General features: G+C 38.7%; 1 protein-coding gene across 4 annotated transcripts in view; it reads right to left on the minus strand.

Moving 5' to 3' along the window:
• HEATR5A (HEAT repeat containing 5A) overlaps positions 1-15,398 on the minus strand; it is a 156,146-nt gene that overhangs the window by 108,059 nt on the left and 32,689 nt on the right. The window lies entirely within an intron of this gene.

The following is a 15,398-nucleotide window of genomic DNA, read 5'->3' on the forward strand; positions in this document are numbered from 1 at the left end:
ACTACTCTTCATTTTTCTACATTTTAAAAAGCACAACAAAAAGTAGAAAAAAATTATTTAAGAAAAGAAATAAAACACAAGTTGGCTATTAAAAAATACTACTACTTACAGGAGTAGCAGCTATCATCAGGAACGTTAAAGAACATAGAAGGTACCATATCATGTACAAAAGATGGGTATTCCTATTCACTAATGTCCCTAAATAGAAACATGTTAATTGGAATTTCATAGGAATATAGATAAAATGCTATGGCTAATTTAACTAAAATAGTTAAAATACATATCTCACATTTCCCTAAATAAACCTCATACTTTTACAGAGAAGCCAGTAACTAAAGAGGTATTAGAAAATTAGATGACAGACATGGGAAAGGCTTTTCATTTTTTCAAACAGTTTATCTGTTTCATAATTCCAAATGGTTTACCTGTTTGAAATTACTTAGAGTATCAGGTCATCATAATTATAATACAACTGAAAAGAGCCTCTTTAAAAGACAGTAGTCACAAACTGGTTCCCTGTTGGTCAAGACTGCCTACAATGAATTGGGGCTAACATTTAAACATAAGAAGATTGTGCATAAAAATCTGGGTCCAGGGCCAGGCACAGTGGCTTACATCTGTAATCCCAGCACTTCAGGAGGCTGAGGCAGGAGGATCACTTGAGTCTTGGGTTCAGGAGTTCAAGACCAGCCTGGGTAACATAGACCCTTGTCTCTACAAAAAATTAAAAAATTAGCCAGGCATGGTGGTACATGCCTGTAGTCCTAGCTACTTTTGAGACTGAGATAGGAGGATCACTTGAGCCAGAGAGGTTGAGGCTTCAGTAAGCCATGACCACACCACTGCATTCCAGCCTGGTGAAGAGTGAGACCCTGTTTCAAAATCAAAAAAAGAAAAAATCTGGGTCCAGTGCCATGTGTGATGGCTCACGCCTGTGATCCCAGTACTTTGAGAGGTCAAGGCAGGAGAACTGCTGAGGCCAGGAATTTGAGAGCAGCCTAGGTAACAGTGGGACACCCTCTCCACCAGAAAAAAAAAATAAAAAAAGAAAGAGAAAGAAAATCTTAGGTCATTTTCAAAAATGTCACTTTTACAGAACAAAGAATATAAACAATGTGGCCAGGTGTGGTGGCTCACACCTGTAATCCCAGCACTTTGGGAGGCCAATGCAGGCAGATTATCTGACCTTAGGTATTCGAGACCAGCCTGGGCAACAAGGCGAAACCCCATCTCTACAAAAAATACAAAAATTAGCCAAGCATGATGTTGTGCACCTGTGCTCCCACTTACTCGGGAGATTGAGGCAGGAGAATCGCTTGAGCCCTGAAGGCAGAGGATGCAGCGAGCCAGGATCATGCCATTGCACTCCAGACTGGGAGACAGAGTGAGACTCTGTCTTGAACAACAACAAAAAAGGAATATAAACAATGCTGCTAAACATTCATTTTTACTGAAGCAACAAAAATTCTAGCTTGTTTTAAAAAACCCTCCTTTCCTTTCTTCAATTATTGAAGTGAACTAGCCAAAATATTCACAATTAAGGATACAGTTAATAAATGCTACAGAAATAATTTCTGGAAGAAACCTACTAAATACACACAAGGTGAAAAACAAGTTTGCACTTAGTATCTATGATTGTTTGGGGGGTAGAAATAACCACAGTATCATAGAGAAAATTTCTTATTAATACCAGGGCAAGTCAAAATCCTATCTTCAGAATCAAATTACCCTTTCTAGAAGTCATTAGTATCTGCTGAAGAGACATTTTTTTTCTTTAGGCAGCAGCAATATTGTGGTGTCAAATGATCTATCAAGAAGCAAAATAGCTAACACAATGTGATAATAAATAATTCAGCAAAAAGCTTGAGATCATAAGCAGGTCATAAAGTCATCTCTAATGCCCTCAATATATTCCTTATGTAAATTACTCCTAAAAGAAGTAGACAATTCATATTGGTAATCTCACATCTAAACTCACAAGTCTAAAATGCACCTGAGAGCTCCACATATGCACTACCCACGAGATAAGCAAGAGCATTTTGCAAACAGATGGCTGCTGCTCTTATCTGAAGTCTTACCTCATCAGGAAGATGAATACAAATTCAGTCAATGTCATCTGCTATATGTTTTAATATAACCACAACCCTACATATACCTGAGGAATGCTTATTTTTCTAATTTTTCTCTTAGTTTCCCTTATGTTTCTATTGAGATTGTAAGGTGATTTACTACAAGTGAACACATATATATTTAAATATATTTTTATATATTTTTATATATAAATATATTTAAATATATTTTTCAAAGTATAGTTAGTTGCTACTTGAAAAAAGGATTTTATAAAACTGCTGCCCCAAATGTAATGCCAGCTATATTTAACAGAAGCAGCTAATATTTACTATTTATTATAGTCTAAGCAGTACTCTAAGTGCTTTACATTATTTTCTTGAATAATCTGACAAACTGTCCATGAAGCAGCTATTTTTATTAGCCCTATTTTACAGATGAGGACATTGAAACACAGAGAAGCTAAGTGACTTTCCCAAGGTCACACAGAACCTGGGTGTGCACTTAAGCAATCTGACTTCAGATATATTTAACCACAACATACTATGCTGCCACCCTTTCATCCAATCAAGCCCCTCAAAAATGTGAGAAGTTAGGCCAGACCCGGTGGCTCACGCTCGTAATGCCAGCACTTTGGGAGGCCGAGGCAGGCGGATCACCTGAGGTCAGGAGCTTGAGACCAGCTTGGTCAACATGGTGAAACCCTGTCTCTACCAAAAATACAAAAAATTAGCCAGGCATGGTGGCATATGCCTGTATTCTCAGCTACTCAGGAGGCTGAGGCGTGAGAATCGCTTGAACCCAGGAACCCGGGAGGTGGAGGTTGTAGTGAGCCAAGATCACGCCATTGCATTCCATTGCACTCTAGCCAGGGTGACAAGAGTGAATCTCTGTCTCAAAAAAAAAAAAAAGTGAGAAGAGGAGCCAGGCACAGTGGCTCACACCTATAATCCCAGCATTTCAGGAGGACAAAGCATGAGGGTGGCTTGAGCCCATGAATTCAAGACCAGCCTGAGTAACATAATGAGACCCCATCTTTACAAAAAATAAAAAAATTAGCTGGGCATGGTGGTGCATACCTGCAGTTCCAGCTACTTAGGAGGCTGAGGTAAGAAGATCACTTGAGCCCAGGAGGTTGAGGTGACAGCGAGCCATGATCAAAAAACAAAAAAACCCAAAGCCAGTCATTTTTAAAAAAGCCTTCATTTTGTACATCATTTGTGGATATATGGAACTAAATGACACTGTTTCCCAAAGACAGAACATCAGGTTCCTTGGTGTAATAAATTTGGGAATCTTGTATTAGGACAAAGTTAGGGATTTTTACCTATAAGATTTCTCAGGCTATCTAATTAGGTTAATGTATACTATGACTCCCCATGAATGCAATATATAGTATGAAGTATTACTCAAAATGCTGCCAGCACCTAGCAATTTCTAGACCTAAGCAAACTGTTCCAAGGAGAAACATTAAAATGTACTTGTTATCATCACTTTTTTATATATATATATGTATATATGTATGTATGTATGTATGTATTCTGGAGATGGAGTTTCACTCTTGTTGTCCAGGCTGGAGTGCAATGTTGCGATCTTGGCTCACTGCAACCTCCATCTCCCAGGTTCAAACAATTCTCCTGTCTCAGCCTCCCGAGTAGCTGGGATTACAGGCATCCACCACCACACCTGGTTAATTTTGTATTTTTAGTAGAGGCGGGGTTTCACCATGTTGGTCAGGCTGGTCTCGAACTCCTGACCTCAGGTAATCCACCCACCTCGGCCTCCCAAAGTGCTGGAATTACAGGGATGAGCCACCATGCCTGGCCCTATACATTTTAAAAAGGTACACAAGAATGTTTATTCCATTACTTTACAGCCAAACACTGTATGTGCTTACCCTAAAGCCAATAACTGAACTAAGTTATAAAGGTATTTAAATGCTTTTAGACTAAGTATTTCTCTGGGCACTATTTGCTTCTTTCAAAACTGTCTGTACTTTGTACATGATAGATACTCCTAGTTACTCAGTCATCATTTTCAAACCAGAGGTCTTTTATGTTGAGAAAAGTAGGCACTGTGAACTAGACCTAAGGTACCAAGGTAACATCCAAATTATGCTTCTCAAACTGGGATAACTCCAGCAGATCATGAAGCATATTACTATGCTAGAGGTCAAAATTAGACTAGAGGGTCAAATTTTACTTAAAGTTTTCCCTAAGCATTAATTTTTAACATTGTTTTATATTAAAATACAGAATTATGCATATAGAAGGCAAAATTAATAAAACACTTCAAGATAAAACAAGAGACTTCAGAGAAATCCTGAGAATGATAATGCCTTTCTAGACGTCCTTTAACAAAAATCACTCCCTTTTGCTGTTAAAAATACTATTTTAATGGAAAAATTGAAGAACCACTAAGCCATGAGTAAGCTGAACTATATGAAACTGCCATTTTTATAAGTGAAAAAAAGGCTGGCTTGACAATTTATGCGATTCAACTTAAGTACCAGTCTTCAAATATCAGACATAGTGTATATGTGTACCAATGTCTGTACTTTGCATAGTATTCTTTCTTTTCGAATGGCTCTGTATTAAGCCTAGTGACTTTATTGGCCTAGAGTAACACATATGTATATTATTGACTACTAATAGAAAAAGGAACCAGCAGGGCACCAATATTCTAGGGTCAGAGTTTTCTTTTCTTTTTTTTAAAGATGGAGTCTCACCCTGTCACCCGGGCTGGAGTGCAATGGCACAATCTTGGCTCACTGCAACCTCTGCCTCCTGGGTTCAAGTGATTTTCCTGTCTCAGCCTCCAGAGTAGCTGGGACTACAGGCACATGCCACCAGGCCCAGCTAATTTCTGTATTTTTAGTAGAGATGGGGTTTCACCATATTGGTCAGGCTAGTTTTGAACTCCTGACCTCAGGTGATCCACCTGCCTTGGCCTCCTGCTGGGATTACAGGCATAAGCCACCACACCCGGCCTCAGAGTTTTCTTTTCTAAAGTAACTTACTCCAAAACCATCTCTGAGAGCAGTTAACAACCGTATTATCAGGCCAGGTGCGGTGGCTCATGCCTGTAATCCCAGCACTTTGGGAAGCCAAGGCTGGCAGATCACTTGAGCCCAGGAGTTCAAGACCAACCTGGGCAACATGGCAAAACCCTGTCTCCACAAAATATACAAAAGTTAGTTGGATGTGGTGATGCACACCTGTAGTTTCAGCTGTTCGTGAGGCTGAGGTGGGAGGATCCCTTGAGATAGGGAGGCGGAGGCTGCAGTGGGCCAAGATTCCGCCACTGTACTCCAGCCTCGGCAAGACTCTGTCTCAAAACAAACAAAACCAACCAAGGGTTGGTTTTAATTCATCTGGAAATGAGTTAACTTCAATTTTATTTAGGCATGGTAGTGTAAGCACCTTCAACAATGTCAACAGACATATAGGCAGCTGATTATTCCGGTCCTGATAGAAAGTGCTAACATAATTTTCTCTCTCTCTAGAGTTTACAGGTCTATTTTGGTAGCAATGGAAACATGTTGAAATTTATAGGGAGAAAAAAGTATTCCTAATCTTGGTCATTTTAGTTTCTTAAAATGATTGTATCATTTCAAGGAGGGAAAAGGGAAAGATCACAAATAATCAAAGAAGACACTGGATACAAGGTTAGAAAGGTTTATTGGATTGGTTTGTTAGTGTTTTCCTTCTGGAGCATGAAAATAATTCACAAAACAAAAAAGTCACTAAACAGTAAATGAAACTAATTCCAGAATGTATCAAGTGCCTGAAGTGTTGGGATACGTTTCAGACTTCAATTTCAATTACTTCTATTTGACTTTTACTTACCTAAAAGACACCATAACAGCTTCAATTCACCCTATAGTCTTAGTTCCTCAGTTCTGAACAAAAAGCACAAAGTAAACAAAACAAAACAAAAAACCCCAACTCTCAAGAACTCCCACAACTCAAAAAACACAGATAAATCCTAAAATCCAAACCTTTCCCAAAAATATAGTAATTAGCTTTCACCTATAAGGAAGCTAGATTATTCTACCCTGACCTCAGATTTTCACTTGTGATTTAGGCTTTGCAAAATTATACGTTACAAAAACAGGAACTCACAAGTTACAAACAGCATTAGGCCACAATTGAGATGTTGCTTAAAGAAGGCTGCCCCTGGTATAAAGAAAATGAAGTCCTTTTGTTACAGCACTTTACATATCTCTAGGCAGAATCCTAAAGTTGGTTTGCTGACACTTAACCAGTATAGTTTATTAGAATTAGGGTAAAATGGGTAAGAAGCAAGTCATTTGTAATGTTAAGAGTTCTTTAACACAGTTATAACTTGATAATTTAAAAATCTTGTCTGTATCAATTCCATCTTTGAATCTGAAATATCTTGCTTCCTTCTTTCTACAACAGTATTTTAAAATTTGGCTAAAAAAAATTACTTGCCTCAGAAAACAGCAGAAAAATCTCTGACAATGAAATTCAAACCTATGACATTATTTTGTATGAACTTAACATTAGTCTAATTCTCTATAACAACCCTACAAATAAATTGGCTATCATTAGTTAAAAATTTGAAATGTTAACAATATAATAATGATTTAAGCTCAATAGGAAATAATTTGATTTAGGTGAGTGGTTCAAAACTATGCATATTAAATCTAAATATGAAAAATGCAAAAACGTTTACAGCCAATGCTAAAATTTTAGAAAAGCTGATAGTTTAATATAAACAGTGGCAGTACAAACGGTTCAACTGTTAGAAAAAAAATATTATTTATCCTGTTATAAAAATATCAAAACCATTTGATAAAAACATCCAGTTTTTGAAAATTCATAAGAAAAAGGAAAATATAAGTATAAAAGTATTAATTACAGCACTGTAATTAACTGTAATTCTAGTGAAAATTCAAAAGAACTCACAAGTCCAACACTAAAGAAATGGTTAAAATTTGACATATTCAAAGAATATTAGGCTGTCATATAAAACTATGAAAACTACAAATGCACAGGAGTGCAAAAGGCTTAATGGGGGGAAAAAAAAGTAAAGAAAACTGAGTGCAGAAGTTTTACATGTTAAGAGAAACCTTTAGATAAAGCAGTGTTTACCAAGAATACTTTGTGGAATACTGCCAGAAGAATGAGAACATGTATTCTATGTGAAGAGGGGGAAATCCAAGCTGAAATGGTTTTGGGAAATGCCACATTGTCAGTTTTCTTCACCAGTTTCTCCATACATGTAACATGGTAATGTGCACTATGTACAGCCAAGAGGGCATGCAGATAAAGCATCTGATGTTTCTAAACACGTTTTAACTATAAGCCTCTCCTCTACTCCCTTTTTCTTTTTTTCCCAGCCAGGAATCTCATAGAATTGTGTGTTCTATAGAATACAATCTTTGAATTACTAATCATTAAAGACCAGTATAGGTCAAAAAATTTAAAAATTTCTGTTTTGTTCATATTATAAAATTTCTTTCTCTCTTTTTTTTTTTTTGAAGGAGTCTCGTTCTGTTGCCCAGGCTGGAGTGCAGCGGTGTGATCCTGGCTCATTGCAAGCTCCACCCCCCAGGTTCAAGCTATTCTCGTATCTAAGCCTCCCACATAGCTGGGATTACAGGCATGTGCCACCATGCCCAGCTAATATTTGTATTTTTAGTAGAGATGGGTTTTCACCATGTTGGCCAGGCTGGTCTCGAACTCCTGGCCTCAAGTGATCTGCCCATCTTGGCCTCCCAAAGTGCTGGGATTACAGGCGTGAGTCACTGCATCCAGGCTGAAATGATTTATTATTAGTAGAAGGACATATAATTTCCACTATCAATGACTATTGATGTCATACTTCTACTTAAAAGAGGACATTTCTGATTAATATTTTGAATCAAAATACCTATATAAACAGAATCTTCTCATAAAGATGTAAATAAAGAAAGACGACGATGGCCAGGTGCGGTGGCTCATGCCTGTAATCCCAGCACTTTGGGAGGTCCAGGTGGGTGGATCATGAAGTCAAGAGATTGAGACCATCCTGGCCAACATGGTGAAATCCCGTCTCTACTAAAAATACAAAAATTAGCTGGGTGTGGTGGCGCGTGCCCATAGTCCCAGCTACTCGGGAGCCTGGTGACAGAGCGAGACTCCATCTCAAAAAAAAAAAAAAAAAAAAGAGAGAAGACAAATATACAAAGTTTCAACTTTGTATACTTAAGATTTATCAATTTGCATAAAAATCTGTGTCATTCTGTGGCCAGGTGCAGTAGCTCACGCCTATAATCCCAGCACTTTGGGAGGCCGAAGCGAGCGGATCACCTGAGGTCAGGAGCTCCATGGAGAAACCCTGTCTCTACTAAAAATATAAAATTAGCCGGGCGTGGTGGCAGGTGCCTGTAATCCCAGCTACTCGGGAGGCTTGAGGCAGGATAACAGCTTGAACTTGGGAGGTGAAAGTTGTGGTGAGCCAAGATGGTGCCACTGCACTCTAGCCTGGGCAACAAGAGCCAAACTCCATCTCAAAAAAAAAAAATTGTGTTATTCTATATTGTTAAGTAACTTTCACATATACATTCTTTACAAACTAAAAATGACTTGTTGTACTATATATTTTAAAATTTGATTTACGGAATTCTGAATATTAATTCCCACAGTCAAATGAATCCATGTTTTCTAACTTATACCACAAAAACCTAACTTATGACGCACCCCAGGCACAGCACTAATACTTCTAATTTTCATATATAATAAAAACACATTCAGTGTACTATGATGCCAAGAATATTTTCTGCAAACTTGGTAGGAATGGGAAGAATGTTGCTGCTCACCACTACGTAATATAAGGCAATACAAACAGCAAATACGCACTGCTCTAAGAACTGATGGGGAGCACATCCTATTAGGATAGAGAAGTCAGGGTGGAATAGAAGAGAAACAGGAGTTACCAAGACAAAGAATTTAACACCAGGACAAGAAATTTATAAGAAGCTGGGGTTAAAAAGGGTTACAGGTTGGGGACTGAATTTATTCTGCCGTCTTCTTCCCCGCCCCCCCCAAATACTGCATGTTATAGTGAGGAATGAGAAAAATGGCAGAAGCTGGATTCCATGATGGCGAGATTACCAGTGGGAGACCCAACTGGACTACTGTTTGTAGCAATTCCCCTTCCAGTTTATGAAAGAGAACACCCCTGAAGCATAAAAGGAAGTGTTCTGGGGGGTGGGAGGGTTAGATAAGACTGAGCAGTAGGAACCAACTCTAATACGTCAGTGACAGAAAAATGATTATTTTTTGAGGATCTATGCACTAAAACCTTTTAATTCACTATCTCATTTAATCCTCATAATACTGAAACTTAAGATATCACTGCTATTGCTAATATAGTTATTGCCATAGCTGGTGAAGCAGCCAATCCTTCTAACTTTGTTATTCTTTCTCACCACTTCACTTTTATGTCTCCAGTACTTTGAGGCTTTTTGTTAGTGTTATGTCTTCCAGAGACATCAGCTTTCAGAGAGCCCTTTCCATCTAGATGGCAAATCAATAAGTACTAAATTATTAGTTTAGTCTTTGGCTATTCTTGACTATTTTTATTACGCTTCATTCCACACACCAATTCTCCCATCTCTCCATGGAAAAGGGATTTCATTCTGGACCTTTAGGAATGCCACAGGCAGATTTTAAGTTAAGAAGTTTTACTTTTCTTGTATTTCCCACCACACTCTCCTGAAGTCACTAGCTATTAATCACACTACTTGGTACCTGAGATTCCAGTAACAGGAAGTAAAAAAACGAAGTCTATAGAGCAATTGTTTCAGAACTCATGGATTTTACTGACATAAATCCATCAAAGCCTATTCATTCTTAGTCTAGAAATGACTAATAATCCAGTTGTCTGGATTCTAGATAGAGTAGAGAAGCACATTAAAAGTAAAAGAGCAAACCCACCGAGAGTAGGAAGCTAACAGTGATGGAACAGACAAATAATATTGAATATAGATATTTTTAAAAGCAGAGCAATATAGGGCTACTTAATACAGGAGCAAAGTGTACAAGATGCCATTATTCCTCCAGCACATCAGAGTTTACAGGAGAGGCCAGAAATTCTTGCTCCATTTTCAAAATGAGTCAATCCTTGAATCTGCTGCTTGTGCAATCTGCTACCTAGGACTTCCAAGTTTAGCTATTAGACTCTACCCACTTTAGAATCTTCCTTTTCCCTCTCCTCTAACTGTTCATGGCTCTTACATCCCAGTTAGAATTCACAGATTCACTCTTAATCCACACTATGGTCTAACATCCTGGTTCTTCTTCATGGTTCCTACATTTGTTTGTTTGTTTGTGACGGAGTCTCACTCTGCCACCCAGGCTAGAGTGCAGTGGCACCATCTCAGCTCACGGCAACCTCTGCCTCCCGGGTTCAAGTGACTGATTCTCCTGCCTCAGCCTCCTGAGTGCTGGGATTAAGGTGCGCGCCACCATGCCCAGCTAATTTTTGTATTTTTAGTAGACAGGGTTTCACCATGTTGGTCAGGCTGGTCTCGAATTCCTGACCTCGTGATCCGCTCGCCTTGGCCTCCCAAAGTGCTGGGATTATAGGCGTGAGCCACCATACCTAGCTGGTTCCTACTTTTAATTCACAACATACCTCATAAAATTTAGCTACCTAACCTAAAATTTAGCCAAATTTTTAACCTCTTGGAGCCTTACCTGAGGGCTTTCCTTGGCAGGCACTGCTTCTCACTCCCTGCCAGACATCCAGCTAGCTTCTTTGCAACTACAGCTCCCTGGAATAACTCCATATTATTCTGCCTTCTGACTGCCACTTTCATGTCCTACTCATGGAATACAGTAAACATAACCATCTATTACATCAAATCCCCACAACTGTCTGGGGCAGCACTCCATAAATCAAACTAACTGATATTTCTGCAGCAAAAGATATGCAGATCCATATTCACATAAGATGGGATAATGACTGCAAATACCTTTGCATCAGTTCAGGCCACGTTTTGCTACCAAATGAGTTAAGAAAAAAACTTTTCAGAGCCTTTTAGACTCTAGAATTAGGACTAAGGGATTTTGTACGTGTATATCTGCTTTGCTTTTTTCTGATTTCCTCCCAAAATAGTTTTTTAAGAGTTTTGGTGATTCAATGGGTAACTTCAGTTTTCTGGTAATTTCATTTACATAAAAAAGGTATTATTACTTGTTTTGAGTAAGGTATTTTGTGTACAGACACACAAATATGTATATATTCAACAAGTAGAAACCTCCAAATGCAACAGAAAAGTATATAAATGCTATTGTATATTTGCCCATTGAGAAGCATTACTTGGGCAATAAAGGACAACTAAGTTACTGAAAAAATACATACATAAAACAACAATTTAGTAAAATTAGCACCATACTATGGTGTGTGTGTGTGTGTGTTTTTTCCTTTTCTTTTTTCTGAGACAGGATCTCACTCTGTTACACAGGCTGGAGTGCAGTGGCAGGATCTCAGCTCACTGCAACCTCCACCTCATGGGTTCATGTGATTCTCCCACCTCAGCCTCCTGAATAGCTGGGACTCCAGGTGTGCACCACCATGTCTGGCTAATTTTTGCTTTTGTTCTTTGAGATGGAGTCTCACTCTGTCGCCCAGGCTGGAGTGCAGTGGTGCAATCTTGGCTCACTGCAACCTCCACCTTCTGAGTTTAAGCAATTATCTGCCTCAGCCTCCCAAGTAGCTGGGATTACAGGCACCCGCCACCACACCTGGCTAATTTTTTTGTATTTTTAGTAGAGACGGGGTTTCACCCTGTTGGCCAGGCTGATCTCAAACCCCTGACCTCAAATGATATGCCCCCCTTGGCCTCCCAAAGTGCCAGGATTACAGGCATGAGCCACCACACCTGGTCGATGGTTTTAAGATTAGCAAAAGTATATGTACAGCTTTAAATATTTAAAATTATCACCTTCTCCAAGTTTTCCTTCATTTTTGTCACATAACCAGCTCTAATCTCTTAGGCAAATAATATAGTGCTTTAATATGGCTATTACGCTTCTTTTCTAGAAATAAATCTTTTGTGTTACTATTAAAAAAAAAAAAAGGCCAAGCATGATTCAGGATATATACTCCTGTTTCAACCTGTTAGGTATCTGCTTAAAGAGTTCTAACTTTCCATTTGGTTCTCACTGTAAATATGTTTGATTTCTTGTTCAGTTACACTTCCTATAATATTCTGTCTGACTTTATGACCAACTAGAAATCACTAGATTTTAATCACTAGATTCCTGTTTAAAAAACTCTTTTGAGGCGAGATGTGGTGGCTCACACCTGTAATTCCAGCACTTTGGGAGGCTGAGATGAGGGGATTCCTTGAGCCCAGGAGTTCGAGACCAGCCTGGGCAACATAGCAAAACCGCACCTCTACAAAAAAATACAAAATATTAGCTGGGTATGGTGGCATGTGCCTGTTGTCCCAGCTACTCAAGAGGCTGAGGTAGAAGGATCGCTTGAGTCCACTCCAGCGACTCTGTCTCAAAATCAATCAATCAAACAAAAAAAAAAAAACTGTTTTGAGTAAAGGTACCTTACTGCTGCTTATGATAAACCCTATGAATGACACAGTAAAAAGGGAGAGGTTCACTAAACGAAAAACATTTCCCATACTAGATCTAAATTAAAACTTAAAATAACAAAGTTGCTAGAGAAATATATAAAAACTCTTCCTCTTCCCTAGGCTTACAAAAGGCTAGAGCTGGCCGGGCGCGGTGGCTCACGCCTGTAATCTCAGCACTTTGGGAGGCTGAGGTGAGCGAATCACGAGGTCAGAAAACGGAGGCCATCCAGGCTAACACGGTGAAACTCCATCTCTACTGAAAAAAAATAATAATAATTAGCCGGTTGTAGTGGCGGGCGCCTGTAGTCCCAGCTACTCGGGAGGCTGAGGCTGAAGAATGGCGTGAACCCTGGAGGCGGAGGTTGTAGTGAGCCGAGTTCGTGCCACTGCACTCCAGCCTGGGCGACAGAGTGAGAATCTGTCTCAAAAAAAAAAAAAAAAAAAAAAAAATTAGCTGGGCGTGATGGCACGTGCCTGTAATCCCAGCTACTTGGGAGGCTGAGGCAGGAGAATCGCTTGAACCCCGGAGGCGGAGGTTGCAGCGGGCCGAGATGGCGCCACGGCACTCCAGCCTGGGGGACGCAGCGAGACTCCGTCTACAAAAAAAAAAAAAAAAAAATTAAAAAATTAAAAAAAAAGAGGCTACAGTTGCTTAAATTATAAAACTTTATACTAGGTAAATGTAGCAGAAAAACCACGCCCCTCCTCTATCATTACACACTGCAGATCCAGAAGCATTTACGAATCCTACAATTACCTGACATTATAATGAAAAACGAAGATTAGTAAGTAAAAGTGAGGCTGGGCGCAGTGGCTCACGATTGTAATCCCAGCACTTTGGGAGGCCAAGGCGGGCGGATCACCCGAGGTCAGGAGTTCGAGACCAGCCTGGCCAACATGGTGAAATCCCGTCTCTTCTAAAAATACAAAAATTAGCCGGGTGTGGTGGCGCATGCCTGTAATCCCAGCTACTCCAGAGGCTAAGGCAGGAGAATCACTTGCACCCAAGAGGCAGAGCTTGCAAGTGAGCTGAGATCTTGCTACTGCACTCCAGCCTGGGCTAGGCAGCCAGACCCTGTCTCAATAAAAACAAACAAACAAAAGAATTAAAACTGAATTTAATCTATTTCCTCCTACAAAAGATTTAGTGATTAAGCACTTAAGAGTTCTAGTTCAGGGGTCCACTAATTTTTTTCTGTAAAGGACCAGACAATACTTTAGGCTTTGGGAGCCATACGGTCTCTATCACAACTACTCAAAAACAACACATGAACAGCCATAACCAAGGAGCACTGTTGTGTTCAATAAAACTTTTATAAAACTGCCAGCACAGTAGATTTGAACCACAGGCTGTAGATTGCTGAGCACTATTTTAATTCAAAAATTTAACACTAGAACTAGACAAGGAATCTAATTAAGTAACACAGGCAAGTCTTTACTAATTTTTTTGGCCCCAGTTAATTGATTTCTCAAATGAGATTTAATAATAGTTTCTCAATGTCTCCTGAAAAAGCAGAAGTGTTATTTATATGAGGACTGTGGTCTCATTAAAGGATTGTTCAGACTCTTCAATTATACTATGGGATAATTAATGAACCACACAAGACTCAATGGAGCTTTTTAAAAAAATGCAGATGTCATTAAACTGCTTAATTCAGAATAAAATTATTTTAGAATTTAAAAAATCCAGAATTTAACCCTTACGTTATTCATAGTTAAGAAAGATTATTATAAACTGCCTCAACCTTTTTGAAATAAAGCAGGAAGAAAGGTAAGTGCATTGGTTAAAGACAAGTAAAAAAGTAATTTTTTTCTGTAGATAATATATTCATTAGTTTAATGTAGTTAATTTTAATTAATAATTTAAGAATTAAAAAGGTACTTTGGAGTCATGTATTTTCTGCGACTAAAGTCAGATACAATAATGAATAATAATAAAAAAGTGACCTAATCTAACATCCATAAATAGTGGAGGAAACTTAAGCTAGAATTCATGTCTCCTGACTTTCAGGTGAGGAGTCTTATTCTATTTTCTAGTTATCTAGGTAAAACAACTGCATTCCAAGGCACAACAAATCCATATTACGGTATTCTCCAACTGTCACTATTCTTAAATCATAAATCCTGCCTGCTTACCAGTTTAAAAAAAAAAAAAAAAAAGAGCCAATGGTATTAAAATGTAACACAAATCTCGGCTTCGATACTTTAAGATCACTTTCTCAAAGATATACTTTCTAAAATGTTTGGAAAATGAAACAAAATTCTCCTCTCCCCATCCAACTAATGCTCAATTGAACCACACTTCTGCTTTCCCTAGAGCTTAACTAATTTCACTGAGAGTATTTTCTCTGGAAGTTCTTAACTGTACTTGTGGGTCCCTTTTATTCTTCCTTAAACTTTTAACGTCTTTCAGGCTGTAAATTCCTTAAGGGCGCCTAGCTCAAAAAAAAAGTGCTGCATATTTGTTCAATAAATGAATGCACATAAAAACAATGGGTAACTATGACCTTTAATGTAGGAGCTCAAGCCATTTTACTATTATCTGAGTTGACAGTCAAGAAAATTATCCCAACTTGCCAGAAGTATCCATTACTGTGATAAACAGGCACTATAAAACGCTTTATAAAGTTTCTAAAGACTTTATAATCACTTGAAATAACGCCGCGTTGGCCGAGAGTAGGGTGAAAGAAAATGTTTCCTCACACTAAGCAAATGCTACCCC

This window comes from Chlorocebus sabaeus, chromosome 24, assembly GCF_047675955.1.
Source record: "Chlorocebus sabaeus isolate Y175 chromosome 24, mChlSab1.0.hap1, whole genome shotgun sequence".
NCBI lineage: Eukaryota > Metazoa > Chordata > Mammalia > Primates > Cercopithecidae > Chlorocebus > Chlorocebus sabaeus.